At 43.4% G+C, this 13,602-nt stretch overlaps 1 long non-coding RNA gene across 25 annotated transcripts in view; it reads left to right on the top strand.

The window, feature by feature from the left end:
- Window positions 1-966: 966 nt before the first annotated feature.
- LOC121477286 overlaps window positions 967-13,602 on the top strand; it is a 54,559-nt gene continuing 41,923 nt past the window's right edge. For 15 of the 25 annotated variants that reach the window (XR_005984195.1, XR_005984192.1, XR_005984194.1 and 12 more), the window contains exons 1-5: window positions 1,206-1,595; window positions 1,684-1,791; window positions 3,578-3,649; window positions 5,117-5,234; window positions 7,012-13,568. This is a non-coding gene — a long non-coding RNA (uncharacterized LOC121477286). The other 10 variants (XR_005984175.1, XR_005984196.1, XR_005984189.1 and 7 more) reach the window with 10 other exon arrangements.

Here is a 13,602-nt window from a genome sequence, read left to right as displayed (position 1 = left end):
GGGCTCCTGGATGGCTGTCAGTTAAGCGTCTGCCCTCAGATTGGGTCATGATCTCAGGGTCCTGGGATAGAGCTCTGGGTCAGGATCCCCGCTTAGCAGAAAATCTGCTTCTCCCTCACCCTCTGTTCCTCTCCTCTGCTCCTGTTTTCTTCTCTCTCTCTCAGAGAAATAAATAAAAAATCTTTTTAAAAAAGTTTTAAAATATCTTCTGATCACCAAAGAAAGATTAAATCACATTTTCTAAGTCACCTCAGTGTTCAGAAAATTCTAATTCTTCAGAAGTATTTAATTCATATACAGTATAGACAATAATCTGTTTATCAAAAATACCTTATTCTTAGGCCATGTTAAAAAAATACCTTGGAATTTGCAGTCATTTTCCATTTTAAGTACTTCCTCACAGCATTTTGAAAATTCCTAACATACTAATTAACGAATAGGACTATGTTTTCCTTTTATTCTATTCATATATACTGTGGAAAGCATAAAGTTAAAATAAAAAGGTTTCAATAGTTTTCTGTTTAGGAAAACCCCAAATGATGAGACACTGTTGAGTTATTTGGTTCTCTTAAGAGTATCATTATCAGTGATTTTCTTTCTTCTAACACAGGGACTTCTAACTGAATAAGAAATAATTGGACTTTTCCAAGTGTGAAAACTAGATTTTCTGAAAGTTTTAACTGGGGGTAAAGTTCTTTTTCTTCCTTGTAGCCAAACCAAGAGGAACGTGTTAGGTTCAACATTAAAAGTAGGAAATGTAATCAGTGAATTACATAAGTCAGGATATGCAAAGGGTCTCATGGCCTAAAGAGATAGAGATTAAACCCACAGGCCAGGGGTTCTATTCTGTTCTGCTCAGACATGAGTAAGTAAATAGGTCCAACTTTAGATTCACTAAACTCTGAGTGTTACATCAACCATCTTTCAAGGCCCTGGATTCATTTTTCCCACTGGGTGAACCTCCTTCACCTAACAGGAGCTCAGTGGCCCGATGGAATTTACACTCATGAGACCAGTGTTGGCAACTCCAGCAACCTCTGTTCTAGTACAGGATGAAGCCAGGGGCGGAATTCAAGCTATTGGTTGAGTTTTCACCTTGAACTGCTCTGCAGGGCAGACATTCTTCTCCAAACATGCCTTAAAACAAAAGAAGGGACATTGCACACCTGGCTGGCGTCAAGCCTACAAGGCTGGCAGGTAAGGAGGTCGACTACCTTGGTCACGTCCCAGGACTTACCCTCTCCATAAAACTAAGAGGGGGAATGTGTCTTTGGCACAATTTCAGCTGTTTTATATATTCATTCCTGCTTCGCTTTGCCCTGGCTTGTTAGTTATTATGTGACCTTAAGCTTGATTTTAACTTGAGAAAGCTCAGATCTGGAGGCTCTTTCGAAGTCTGTTTCAGGAGACGGGACTAACTGGTAACAGAATGTACACTGGCAGCAGATTCGGATCCCAGCTCTGCCAAATCAGAGTCAGACAAGGACGACCCTCCCCTCAGGTTCCTCAACTGTAAAGTGAGCTTCAACATGCCTTCCGCAGAGAGTGTTTCAGGATGTTTACAACTTGAATATATTTGAAGCCATTGGCACATAGTAAGGACTCAATAATGATTGTTTTTGAACCTCTTTTTTTTTCCTTATCCCCTTTTCCCTTTCTTTTTATAAATATTTATTTGTTTAGGTAATTCTCTACACCCATCGCGGGGCTCGAACTCACGACCCTGAGATCAAGAGTTGCACGCTCTTCGGACTGATGCAGCCAGGCGCCCCTCTCCTTCTCCTATTTAAGGTAACACAAGGCTCCTAATAATGTCAGATTTTCTGTTTGCCTGTTTGTTTTTTGTTGTTGTTGTTTTCTTCTACTCTCTGATGCTTCTCTTCCTTCTTCTTTGGAACTGAGCCCTGTGCTTGCTCTGAGAGTGTTTCAGGTTGGGGCGATTCCTTCTTGCATTCTGACGACTCCCCAAAACTTTGACACTCCTCTTTGAAAACCCAATTGTCTTGCTGAAGAACTGCTATCTTAGTGTCAGGAAATAAGCTTTGAACCTTATTATTAAAAGAATAGTGTGATTTTGTGCTGAGAGTTACGCTGTACCGAGTGTCCATTTGTATCTTCTGGCCAGAAGTGGGTTTTAATCCTTGCAAGTCACTTTTTCTGACACGGTAACATTCTGTATTTTCAATGTTGCAATGGGGCAGGGATGAGAAAGCAGAGAATGATGGGACTGAAGAGTGGCGAGCTGAATTTTTTTCTCTCTTTTGATCTTTTCTTTGCCTATGGATCTAGTATTTGCTTTTCAAAGGAAGAAAAAATATCTTCTCTTTACTGTTTTCAAGATTGAAAAAAAAGAAAAATCAGTGCTCCTGACAAATAGAACTGATCCCTTCTGAAACTAATTAACTGAAAAGAAGTTTTCAGTTCTTCTTAATATATATATATTAATATTATATATATAATGTATATATATAGTGTTAATATGTATTGGCTTATTACATGTGAGGCACCATTGTAAGGATTGCACATGAATTAACTCACTAATTTCACCAAAAAATTCTATTGTTATCCCTCTGCTACTGATGAAGTTGAGGCACAAATATGTTAGGATGACTCATGGTCTTAATGGGAGTGTCAGGGCCAGGATCTGACCCAGGCAGTCTGGTGCTAAGGATTATCTTCTCTGCCTTATAATGTATGATGGGAACTCAGGGAAGACTAGGATCTGCCTCTATCCCCTAAAATTATGCTACCCAAAGTGTCATCGCTCACCAGATACAACAACTTGAGAGCTTAGTCGAAGTACAGAACCTCAGGCCTCACCACAGACCTGTCCAATTATAATTTGCATTTTACCAAGATGCTAGGCAGATAGAGTACATATGAAAGTTTGGGAAATGCAAAGGAGTCCAAGCCTAATGCATTATTTCTGGAATCATATGTATATATTTTATGTGATACAAAGAGAAAAAAAATCACTGAGTTTTAGATCTCAAAGAGATTAAGATTTAGAGACAACACAGTTCAATCTTTTTTCTTTTTCTTTTTGGATTTTATTTATTTATTTGACGGAAAGAGAACACAAGCAGAGGAAGCAGCAGAGGGAAAAGGAGAAGCAGACTCTCCACTGAGTAGGGAGACCAAGGTGGGGGCTCCCTCCCAGGACCCTGAGATCATGACCTGAACCGAAGGCAGACACTTAACCGACTGAGCCATCCAGGTGCCCTGATTTTTTACTTTAATAGATGTTGAAAATGAGCTACATAGGGATCCCTGGGTGAATCAGCGGTTTGGTGCCTGCCTTTGGCCCAGGGTGCGATCCTGGAGTCCCGGGATCGAGTCCCACATCGGGCTCCCAGCGTGGAGCCTGCTTTTCCCTCCTCCTGTGTCTCTGCCTCTCTCTCTCTATGTCTATCATAAATAAATAGATAAGTAAATAAATAAATAAATAAATCTTTTTTTAAAAAAAAAGAAAGAAAATGAGCTACATAGTGGTTAAATATGTATTTAAGAATAAATAAGTATTTACTGGGTTCTTAAGAATTCAATAAACTTTTATTGAGGGTCTGTTACCTTCCAGACAATATGCAAGTGGGACCAGGATATGAAACCATATGAGTCATGCCCTTGGGGATCCCAGTGAAGGAGACAGGTAAGTGCATAGAGTTAACAGGTGCCGTGATGACACCATATCTACGCAGGCTATCAGCACACAGGAAGAAAGAGATTGGAGTGGGGATCAGGAAGGACATCATTACAAGCATGATATTGGAGCTGTGTCTTGAAAGACCAGTAAGTCCTGACCAAAGGTAGTGGAATTTGAGCCTTTTCATTTGCAGTTGGGCCAATGAATGTCATCAGTCAGGGCAACAGGCTATTCAGAGAAAGGAGGTATTTGGAGGAGTGGATCTCAACGTTGGCTTCACATAGAATCATCTGGAGCACTTTGAGACTACCTATCCTTGGGTCCACTTCCGGAGTTACTGATGTAGTGCACCTGGCACCTGGGCACTAGTATTATTATTTTGTCGTTGTTGCTGTTGTTGCTGTTAAATTCTGCAGGTGACCCTAGTGTCCACTTAACACCAGTCTAGCTCTCGTGTGCCTACCTGGTTTCCCTCTTGTCTGTATCTTCTTACTGTTTCTTCTGGTTCCTGACCTAGCTTTCTGCTCCAGACTTGAGAGCCACTCTTTGCATTAATCTTAACCTTGTTATCTGTTAGAACCTGAACTAAATCTGGTGATAAATGCCATATTCTTGTAACCTCCGTGAGCATGGAGGGCTCTTCGTGCAAATCCCTCCATGCCGGGGCCAGAGCCAGCCCACAGTCAGGGAAGTTAGCTACATAGCAGCCTGAGAGAGGGGCCTCCTGGCGTCTAATAGTCTGCAGCCCTACTCACGGTATTTGAGGTCATAATTAATTTTCTGTAGCCCTACCCATGGTATTTGAGGTCACAATTTTCTCCCCAAAATAAATAAAACATCAAAAGGTTTTCCTTTGCAGTTTTGATGAGCATGATTTCCAAATGGATTAGGACAGCTGGGTTCAGGGAGGAGGGAATGAAAAATCGATGTCGACGACACAGAGGTCAGAAACATTTGGCTGGAGGCGCTAGTAACCGAGTACAAAAGAAGGTTTCCCAAAGCATGGCCTATGGGCTACTCACATTAGTACCTGAGGAAGCTAAATGCAATTCAGTTTCCAGCTCCTTCTCTAATTTTACTAAGAATTTGGGAGACAGACTCCAGAAGGTGAGTGTTCAGCATCTACCAGCTGTGATTCTGATGGACGTCAGAGAGGAGGGTGACGGAACCAGTACGCTATTTTATCTGAAATCGTTTTATTCATCTGACAAGTTTATGTTTTTCATTATTCTTTGCAAATTCTCCTTTTAATTATATCCCCAAGAAAACATGTCATAAGCAGTCAGTGGGACACTATAAATAGCCATAAAACAAGGAGTACATTTCAAATATTTGAACAGGAAAATATGCTGCTCATTTTTATGTTGGACATTTTAAAAATGCGTGGTTTAGCGAGGCCTTTGAAGAGTTAAGGAAAGTTTATCTTTTTTAATGTCTGGAGCGTGTGCTTGACAGAGTGGTTTCATCTCAAAGCAGTAATTTTGTTGACCAAGAGTACCCAACAGAATTGGCAACGAGAAGAGCGTGGCGCAGTACCCGGGAAGCATTAAATGCTAGAAAGCTCCGTAGGTGATGCTGACAGATGACACTGGTAAGAAGCTCTGCTTTAAATGGCTGGATCTGTAGAGCCCGTAAAAGAAGTCCTATCCTGTAAGCTTGTTAGGTTTTGGGGAAGCTAAGTGAAATTAGACCACCTGGTTGGAGTTAGGGAAGAAAGATCTCCCACTACCATTACCATTCCTCTTATCTAGTTTTTCCCTTTCTCTCGTTGATCTTTTCACCACCAAACTGTTCCTTCCTGCTGCCTGAATTTGGACTCTAGAATATCTACTCTGGATTTTTGCCAAAACATCCCAACTGTTCTCCCTCCCGGTCTTTATTCTATCTGCTGTCCATGTCCCCTTCCTAAAACCAGATCTGTTTCACTATTGAGCTTAACCCTTTCAATGAATGGTTTCTTTTTTTTTTTAAGATTTTATTTATTTATTCATGAGAGACACACACACACACAGAGGCAGAGACACAGGCAGAGAAGCAGGCTCCATGCAGGGAACCCTGTGTGGGACTGGATCCCGGGACTCCAGGATCACACCCTGGGCATGAAGGCGGCGCTAAACCACCGGGCCACCCAGGGATCCCCAATGAATGCTTTCGAGTTGCCTGTACAGAGTCAAGTCCAAAATCCTGTCCATCCAGGGAAGATACCCTGGCTCCTGCCGACCCTTCCTCTCCTGACTCCAGTCACTGGCTCAGTCACTGGCAACCGGAAGCCTCCTTCCACCACACCAGTACACGCAGCCATTCGTGACATTTCATCGCTCCATTTCTTCCTCATTGACTAGAGATAGGCAATGCAGCAAATCAAATCCCTCAAAAGTATGCATTTCTGGCCAAGGCTTTAAAGGTTGAAAATGTAATATTTTTCCTCTTAACATCAGTTCATGAGCTCCCAAATTATATGACTGCTATTGGAAGAGAGAGCACACTTTATCTTGATTCCAAGGCTTTTCACCTTGGATTTGTGAATTTGTCCTGGGCAGTCCCTCTGATCTTTGTATGAGCTGTGGCATCTTATGACAGTGTTTTTAGCAGTGGGGGGATTTTTCTTAGCTACCTTAGCACAAATGCCCTCCCCCATGACCAGCCTCACCCCATGGCGACATTATCCAGGATAGGTCTCATATATTTGCTGGGAGAGAGGGATAGCACTTAAGACAAAGGGAAAGGGTTAGAGCCCGGTGTCAGCATAGATAAGAAAACAGGAAGAAAGGGATTTAATGTTATTTAATCTTGGGACAGTTATTACTCCAGGCTCCTGATTTTATCTAAGTCGAGAGTCTAGGATACTTAGAATATTCAATTAAAGGACAGGGGAACTTTAATATTCTCTCTTCTGTTTTCTTAAGATATACCTAGGATTAAACATTAATGAGACACAAAGTTAATAATTCTGTTCAATTCCTAACATTTCTCCTTTTCTTCAAAAAATCCTCAGCTGTCTGCAGATGCTTAGATGCTTGCTTTCCAACAAGATTCTTTGATGCTTTAGGACAAATATTCTATTTCTCAAACAAAAATTCTTTTATTAGTTTTTTTTTTAATTAAAAAATTATGTGGTAAGTTTTGGGTGCCGCATGTTTTTGTAAGACAGACAGAGACAGGCCAAGAGCAGAATGTGGTTTGAAACAGTATAAAATAGTGCAATTAAAGACAGCCCTTCCCTCCTTCCTTCCTTCCTTCCTTCCTTCCTTCCTTCCTTCCTTCCTTCCTTCCTTCTTTCCTTCCTTCCTTTCTTCCTTCCTTTCCTCTGCTCCCATTGTCGTTCTCCCTCCCCTCTTCCTTTCCTTTTTTTTTTTATTTTCTCTCAGTTTCTTTTTCTTTTTTCTTTCTTTCTCTTGCACCATTTCCTTTTATTTTCTCTCATTTCTATCCCCCTTTGTTTGGTTTTGGCTTCCATGGCATTTATGAAACATTGCAATAGGCCAGGCACCATGCTAAACATTAGAGATAAAAATATGAACAAAAATCCCTCCACTGCCTTCAGGGACCACACAATGAACAATGATGTTTGGAATTAAACTGATGGTTTTTAAGGGAAGGAAGGCTTTGTTCTCTGCTATATATATATATATATATATATATATATATATATATTCTTTCCTGCTGCAGAATATTCTCATGAGACTGAGGCTATAACTCCTGTAGTTATAGCCTGAGGACTGAGTTGGAGGGTACTGGTAAAGAGCCTAGAAAGCAAAGCAGGAGCAGATAATAATGGCCTTATAGTTCATGGTAAGGAATTTGGCATTTGTCTTGAAGTCTGTGAGAAGGCACTACTGAAGAATCTTAAGCAAGGAGATGAGATTATCATATCATTAGAAAAAACAGTTATCTGGAAATAGGGGAATAGACAGGCAGTAGGAAGGGAGTGGGACACTAGACTGAGGTGAAGGAGACCCTTTTGGGGGGGGGTGTTGCCACCACCCAGACAATAATAAAAACCTGAACTAGATCAGTAGACACTGGGCCTTTAGAGAAGGCATAGGGTTTTAACCCATAGAAGCACTGGGGGTCAGTAAGGGAAAGGGAGAAGTTCCAAATGCCCTCAGGTATGTGAACATAGTATCATTAACAGAGATAAAGATCACAGGGGAAGAAGGCCTAGAGTTGGGGTGGGTGAGTGTTATTTGGAGTTCAATTTTTATCATGTTGGGTTTGAAGTCTCTTACTGGATATTCAATGTTTATTTGGGGTATGGGGCTGGTTAGGACCTCAGAAGAGAGATGGGCACTAAAGGTATGGCTTTGGAAGTTGGCAATCTGTAGGGGCTAATTGAGATCATGGAGGGGGGTTGAAACACTCAAAAGTGGGACAAAGATAGAAGAGGAAAGGGAAAAGACCAGAGTCTTGGGGAACACTAATACTTGAGGAAATAAGAGATGACGACTAGGGACACTGAGACTAAATGGCCTGGGGGCAGAAAGAGTGACTAAACCCAGTGATTTCATGGGAAGTAAGGAAGAAAACGTTCAAGAGAAGACCAATAAAACCCAGCAACAGATATTGTAGAGAATTCAAGTAAGAAAGGGCTTGGAGAATGTTAATTGAATTTGCAACAATGTGGTCATTGGGGAACCTCAGTGATGGAGATTCCCAAGGAACAGGCCAGGGGGTGGAATGTGAAATTGGCTGAGGAGAGAAGAGGTGAGGGCATTGGGAAGCTGATGAGGGCCGCACCATGGCAACATTGGCAAAACCAACTGACAGTAGAGCAGCTGTGGATTGGGGGCCTGCTGGGGAGGCCCAGGAGCTGGAATGAAAGAGGACAAGGTTCTGTCCATGCTGAGCCCCCCTGGAACAGACAGAAAGGGCTGGCCAATCTTGGCCAGTTGAGAGCCCACCCCGTGCTGCAGTCCGAGAGCACTTAGGCTGGAAGACCCTATATTCTTGTCTTTTGTAATTCCACTCCAATACTGTAGAAGGATGAGGAGAAGATGGAAAATATGCGGTTGGCTTCTATCTCTGTTCACTTTACTATACTCCTCACATCAAACCCTTAAAAAAAAAAAAGATTGCTGTTGCATAGCCAATTCTACTTTTAATACTCAAAGGAAAAAGAGAGATATGAGCTTATTTATGGAGGAGGATTTACATTAGATTCTACTCCAGGGCACATTTTTATTAGTTTATGCCACTGGGTCAAGAAATTTAAAAACAAAATCTTGTTCTATTATTTCTTAGGGGCATTGGCAAGACTCGAGTATGCATATATATGCACAAAGAGAAAAATCCCTTCCTATCCCCCAAGAGGATGAAGGTTCTGGAGAGAAATGGGCTCTGAACAGGTAGGAGGTGTCAGGCACAGAACAGTGGTGAAGACAGGGAGAGACACCTCCTGAGGAGTTGGAAGAGCAGGGAGGAGAGGCTCAGATGTGCTTGGCCAGGAATTTGACTTCTTATTCATTAGCTCCTAGTTTTCCAGGTGGAAGAGATTCACCTTGGGCCTAAGTTGTGTTTGCGGCTAGGGGCGGAGGCATGCCTAGGCATGATGCATAAATTTGAGAAATAGACCCTGTGACATGATCAGTTATATAAGCCAGTTTCTGGGAAAGCTCTATCATTTGGTGAAATGATGAAGAAGGTTTTGGTTGCCCAAGGTGAGTGTGGGATCAGTGACAATGAAGGTGGGATGGTAAAAAAGAGAAGATACATTAACTTCCAGCCTCTCTGAAGGGATTCCACCAGCAAAAGCTGAAGGATTGGTTTTTCTTGAGATAGGGAGGCACTAGCTGGCACCAGGTAACAGTTTGGTTGGAACAGAGCTGTGCCTGTAACCTAGAGGACCCTGGCACTTTGGTTGTTTATTCTGCAATGACAGAGGTATTGGAACCAAAGGGATTCATGAAAAACATGGAGGTCCTCCAAGGATGCCCAGTTGGAGATTCTTTGTTGGCTTCCACAGGTCTCAATATCTCTCAGTTTGGGATGGAAACCCCATGGGGATGTCCAGAAAATCAGGTAGCCGGGGTCCTGAGAGAGATGAAGGCTCTATGTTAATTCAGATTATATTTTCATGAAGAAAGAGTTTAGGTCCACAGAGAGAAGGGAGGTGTGGGTCTCGAGAAAAGGAGGGAAAGGTAATGAGCAAGAGGACAGAGCCCTGTCTTGGGATAATGAAAGGCTGTTGAATAGTATGGAGGGGTCTAGCTGGAGGTAACAGTGGTGACTTTGTAGTGCTATCATTTATTTTCTTTAGTGTTTATTTAGTAGCTTGAGTATGAAAATGTGAAAAAGCAGCCAGCCAGCTAGCTTCATCCATGGTGGAAATAGTTTCTAAAAGAAAGTAGAGGGACAGGCTCACAATAAGATTCCAAAAGATTCTCAGAAAGAGATGGTGGGGGAGGTCGTCTAGAATTTCCATGGGCTAAACAGGAGAACACAGGTGGTTATAAAAGTAGAAAAATCCTGTTTTGTAAAAGGTTATTATGGCTGGTGTGGCCTGAGGGAGATCTTTGTTACACTTCTAGTAAGGCAGCCTACAACAGCATTAGCATTTTTGGCAACCACATCACACCGTCGGCTTATATTGAGTTTACAGTCAACCAAAATCCTTAAATCTTTCACACGTGCGGCTCTTAAGCCATGTTTCCGCCATCTTGCACTTGTGAAAGTAATGACTGTTTTGGGCCTAGATGTAGGGCTTTACATTTATTGGTATTAAATTTCATCTTTTACCTTTAGGTCCTTATGCCAGCTTTCATGGAACATTTGACATATTCCTTCAGGTTTTCATACGTTTTCCCCCATAACTTCCGGTAAAACAGAACCCGGAAGAACTTAGGCACATTCGAAAGTGACGGATTTGCCCTGCTATCCTGTTTCTCAGCCCACGTCTTCATTTTGTCTGAAAGCGACTTTGTCATAGTGCTTCCGAACACCTCGATTTGCCAGACTGCACTGGTTAGAATGTTTTTGCACGCAAGGGTGGACTCTAAATCAACCAGGAATAAACAATAAGGACCTTTATTAGCGCACAGAGGTAGGGAGGGCCCCGGGCACGTACCACCAGGCCTGCGACTCTGTTCTGCTGTTTGTAGTTTGTTCTAGCTTCTCCCGTGTGTTGTCGCCGGGCCAGCTTCCCTTGCGGTTGTCAGGTGGCTGCCAACAGCAGTGGGGGACAACATGCTGCCTTGTCTGTGCCCAGAGGAGGGTGAGAAGGGAAGAAAGTGTGAGTAGAAGAGTATTTTTCCAGTTGGACAACCTCCTAGATCACCTCTGAAGTGACCAATAATCCCGAGTTGCTTGGGAGTGAGGAGTGTCCTGGGATGTGGGCTTGCAGCACCAACACCAAGAAAATCTGCAGCAAACACGGAAGTGAGTCACCCTAGCACTTAGGCCTAGACCAGGAACCATTTCCAGGATAAAACCAGATTCTGATTGGCTTAAACTGAGGGTCCCAGCAAGGGGTTGTGTTCTCACGATTGGTTTCGAGACACCGTTCTGAAGTGTAGTTCTCGCCTACCTTTGTCAGTTCCTCTGGGAGAAGATTCCTGGGCACCTGGACTTACTGACTCAGAATCTCTAAGCACCGAAATAAGAAATTAGTTTTTTTAAGTTTTATTTATTTAAGCGATGTCTGCACCCAACATGGGGCTTGAACTCATGACCCTGAGATCAACAGTCACATGCTCCTCCAACTGAGCCAGCCAGACACGCCCCAAGAAACGAATTTTTATCAAGCATGCAGATAATCCTATAGACCAGTACTTGGAGAAACACTAGTTTCATCTAGTTTAGACAGTACACACCCCTAAAGTTGGCTTCAACATCCAAAGTGGCATGGCTGCTGTGCCATGGGGCAGGGCTGGGGAGGATGGGGGTGAGTCACACACATCCTCACGCACCTACTCTACTTCCCTAGATTTAGGTTAAAGGAATCCTGCCTCCCAGAGCAGAAGGAAGCTGGTTGGGAATTGCCTATTTCTAGAGAAACCATGCTGCTTCCTGGCAATGCCCGAGGGTATTAGTGAGACTCCCCTCACTAAATGTTCACAAGCCAGGCTTAAAAGTCACTCTTGCCTTTTTTCTAGAATCAGGGTCAAGCTCTCAAGTGGTTAGCTTACAGAAGCCATGACCTTCCTCTTAAAAAAAAATTGTTTTGGGTGTCAGAATAGTATTTCCTTCTATTCGGGTTCTTGGAGAAGCAGCATAGGTCTGAGTGAAGAGATTCAGTTCTGGCGAGGCAAACTAAGCAAGGAATTGAGCCCTTAATTTGCATGTACTGATTTTGCATGTATTTCTTAACTTCCTGAAATTTATCAGCTGCCAAACAGTAATTACAGAACCTTGGACTGTTGGACTGTTGAATTCGATGAGATAAGGCTTCCAAAGGTTTCGCAAAGTGCTTGTCTCATTAAGCAGTCAGTAAATTTTGATCTTTAATATCCTGCCTCTTCATTTATTCACTGCTCAAGGTATTCAGAGCCCTGAGTAGGGCCAGGCACCGTGCTCGTCACTAAACACAAAAATAAGGAGCTGTCAGGGAGCTCATAGTGTTGGCATGAGAGGACAATGGCACTCGGATTGGTTTATATACAAGGTACCAACACAGGACAGAGAAAAGAATGGTCAACTGGGGGGATGATCTGGGTCTCGGAGAATGATAAGGAGTTTTCTAGATGAAGGAGGGAGGAGATAAAGGACATCGTGGAGAGGGGATGCAGCCTGAGCACTAATTAAAGTGTGGGGCATGGAGGAAGGGGGCCCCTTGGTGGACGTCAGTAGTTCAGAAGATTGGAATGCAGGGTCCAGGTCAGGAGGAGGGGTGGGTGATGTTACAGGAGGTGAGGGCTGACTCCGGAAGGAGGAGTTTGGACTTCTAGGAGCTGGTTGCACCATCACACCTGTGTTGGGACCAGTCTGGAGGCCGTGGGTGAGGAGTGGAGGGTGGTGAGGCAGGGAAGTGCGTTTAGAGCTTGCAGCATTACTCAGAGTAGAAGAGACCAGGGCTTAAACCAAGACGAGGATATTAGGACTCGAGTGGAAAGGATGGGAGTGGGAACTGCAGAGTAGATCCCCATGCCAGGGCCAGGTGACCGATTAGGTAGGAGGCAGGGAGAAGGCCCATTGGCGATGAATTCCCATGTCCCTGTCTTGAGTGGGTGGCGGTGTCGTTGTCCACCAAGGACAAGGGGGCAGTGGAGGTAGTGGCAGGGTCCAGCGCTGGGCTTGGGGAATTTTAGTTCCCCGGGAGGTGGAGGCGGGCAGTCGGTTGTCTGTAGCTGGTGAGTAAGAGCTATTCTAGAAGGATGACTGGCAGTCACCCAGGAACAGCCTGCAGGTACTGGAATCTGGGGTGATTGATCTGCCTGGGATGATGCCTAGAAAGAGCCCAGGAGCCCCAGGAACAGTGACAGTCCACGAGGTTCACGGACAACCATTTAGTGTCTCCCAAGGAGAGGCCAGGAAAGAAACCTGTGCAGGCTCTCGTCTCTCGCTCTCCTCTTTCCAGGATCCTCTCCTCATCTTCAAGTCCCTGACTTACTCAGCTTCAAGTAACTGAGATCGTCTTTGTTTTATTTCTCAGAGAGGGATATTTTTCAATGTTCAAAAAATTTAAGTCATTTTTTTTTGAGAAGCTTTGTTTCCCAAGGAAGGTTTTCTAAGCTGCTCTAGCATCTCTCGTAGCCGTTTTCTGATGTTTTTGTCCGGAATGCCAACAGTTTTAAACAGAAAGCTTTAAAATACGTATTTAAGTCAAAATAGAATGTTACTTCTCACGAAGTAATGGGGGCGGAGAGCACAAAACTGAGATGGGCCCGACAGACGTATGCAGAAGGGAGGACAATGCCCTAAAGTCTGTGTCCGAAGAACACGTTCGAGAAAGTGCCATGGACCTGTTCTCAGCAGCTGCTCTGATGCTTAGGTGAGCTGCAACTAGATAGTTCTTCTTTCTTTCT

The sequence above is a fragment of the Vulpes lagopus genome, chromosome 17 (genome assembly GCF_018345385.1).
Source record: "Vulpes lagopus strain Blue_001 chromosome 17, ASM1834538v1, whole genome shotgun sequence".
Lineage (NCBI taxonomy): Eukaryota > Metazoa > Chordata > Mammalia > Carnivora > Canidae > Vulpes > Vulpes lagopus.
Note: the sequence above shows the minus strand (reverse complement) of the source record. Positions and strands in the feature narration are given on the sequence as shown.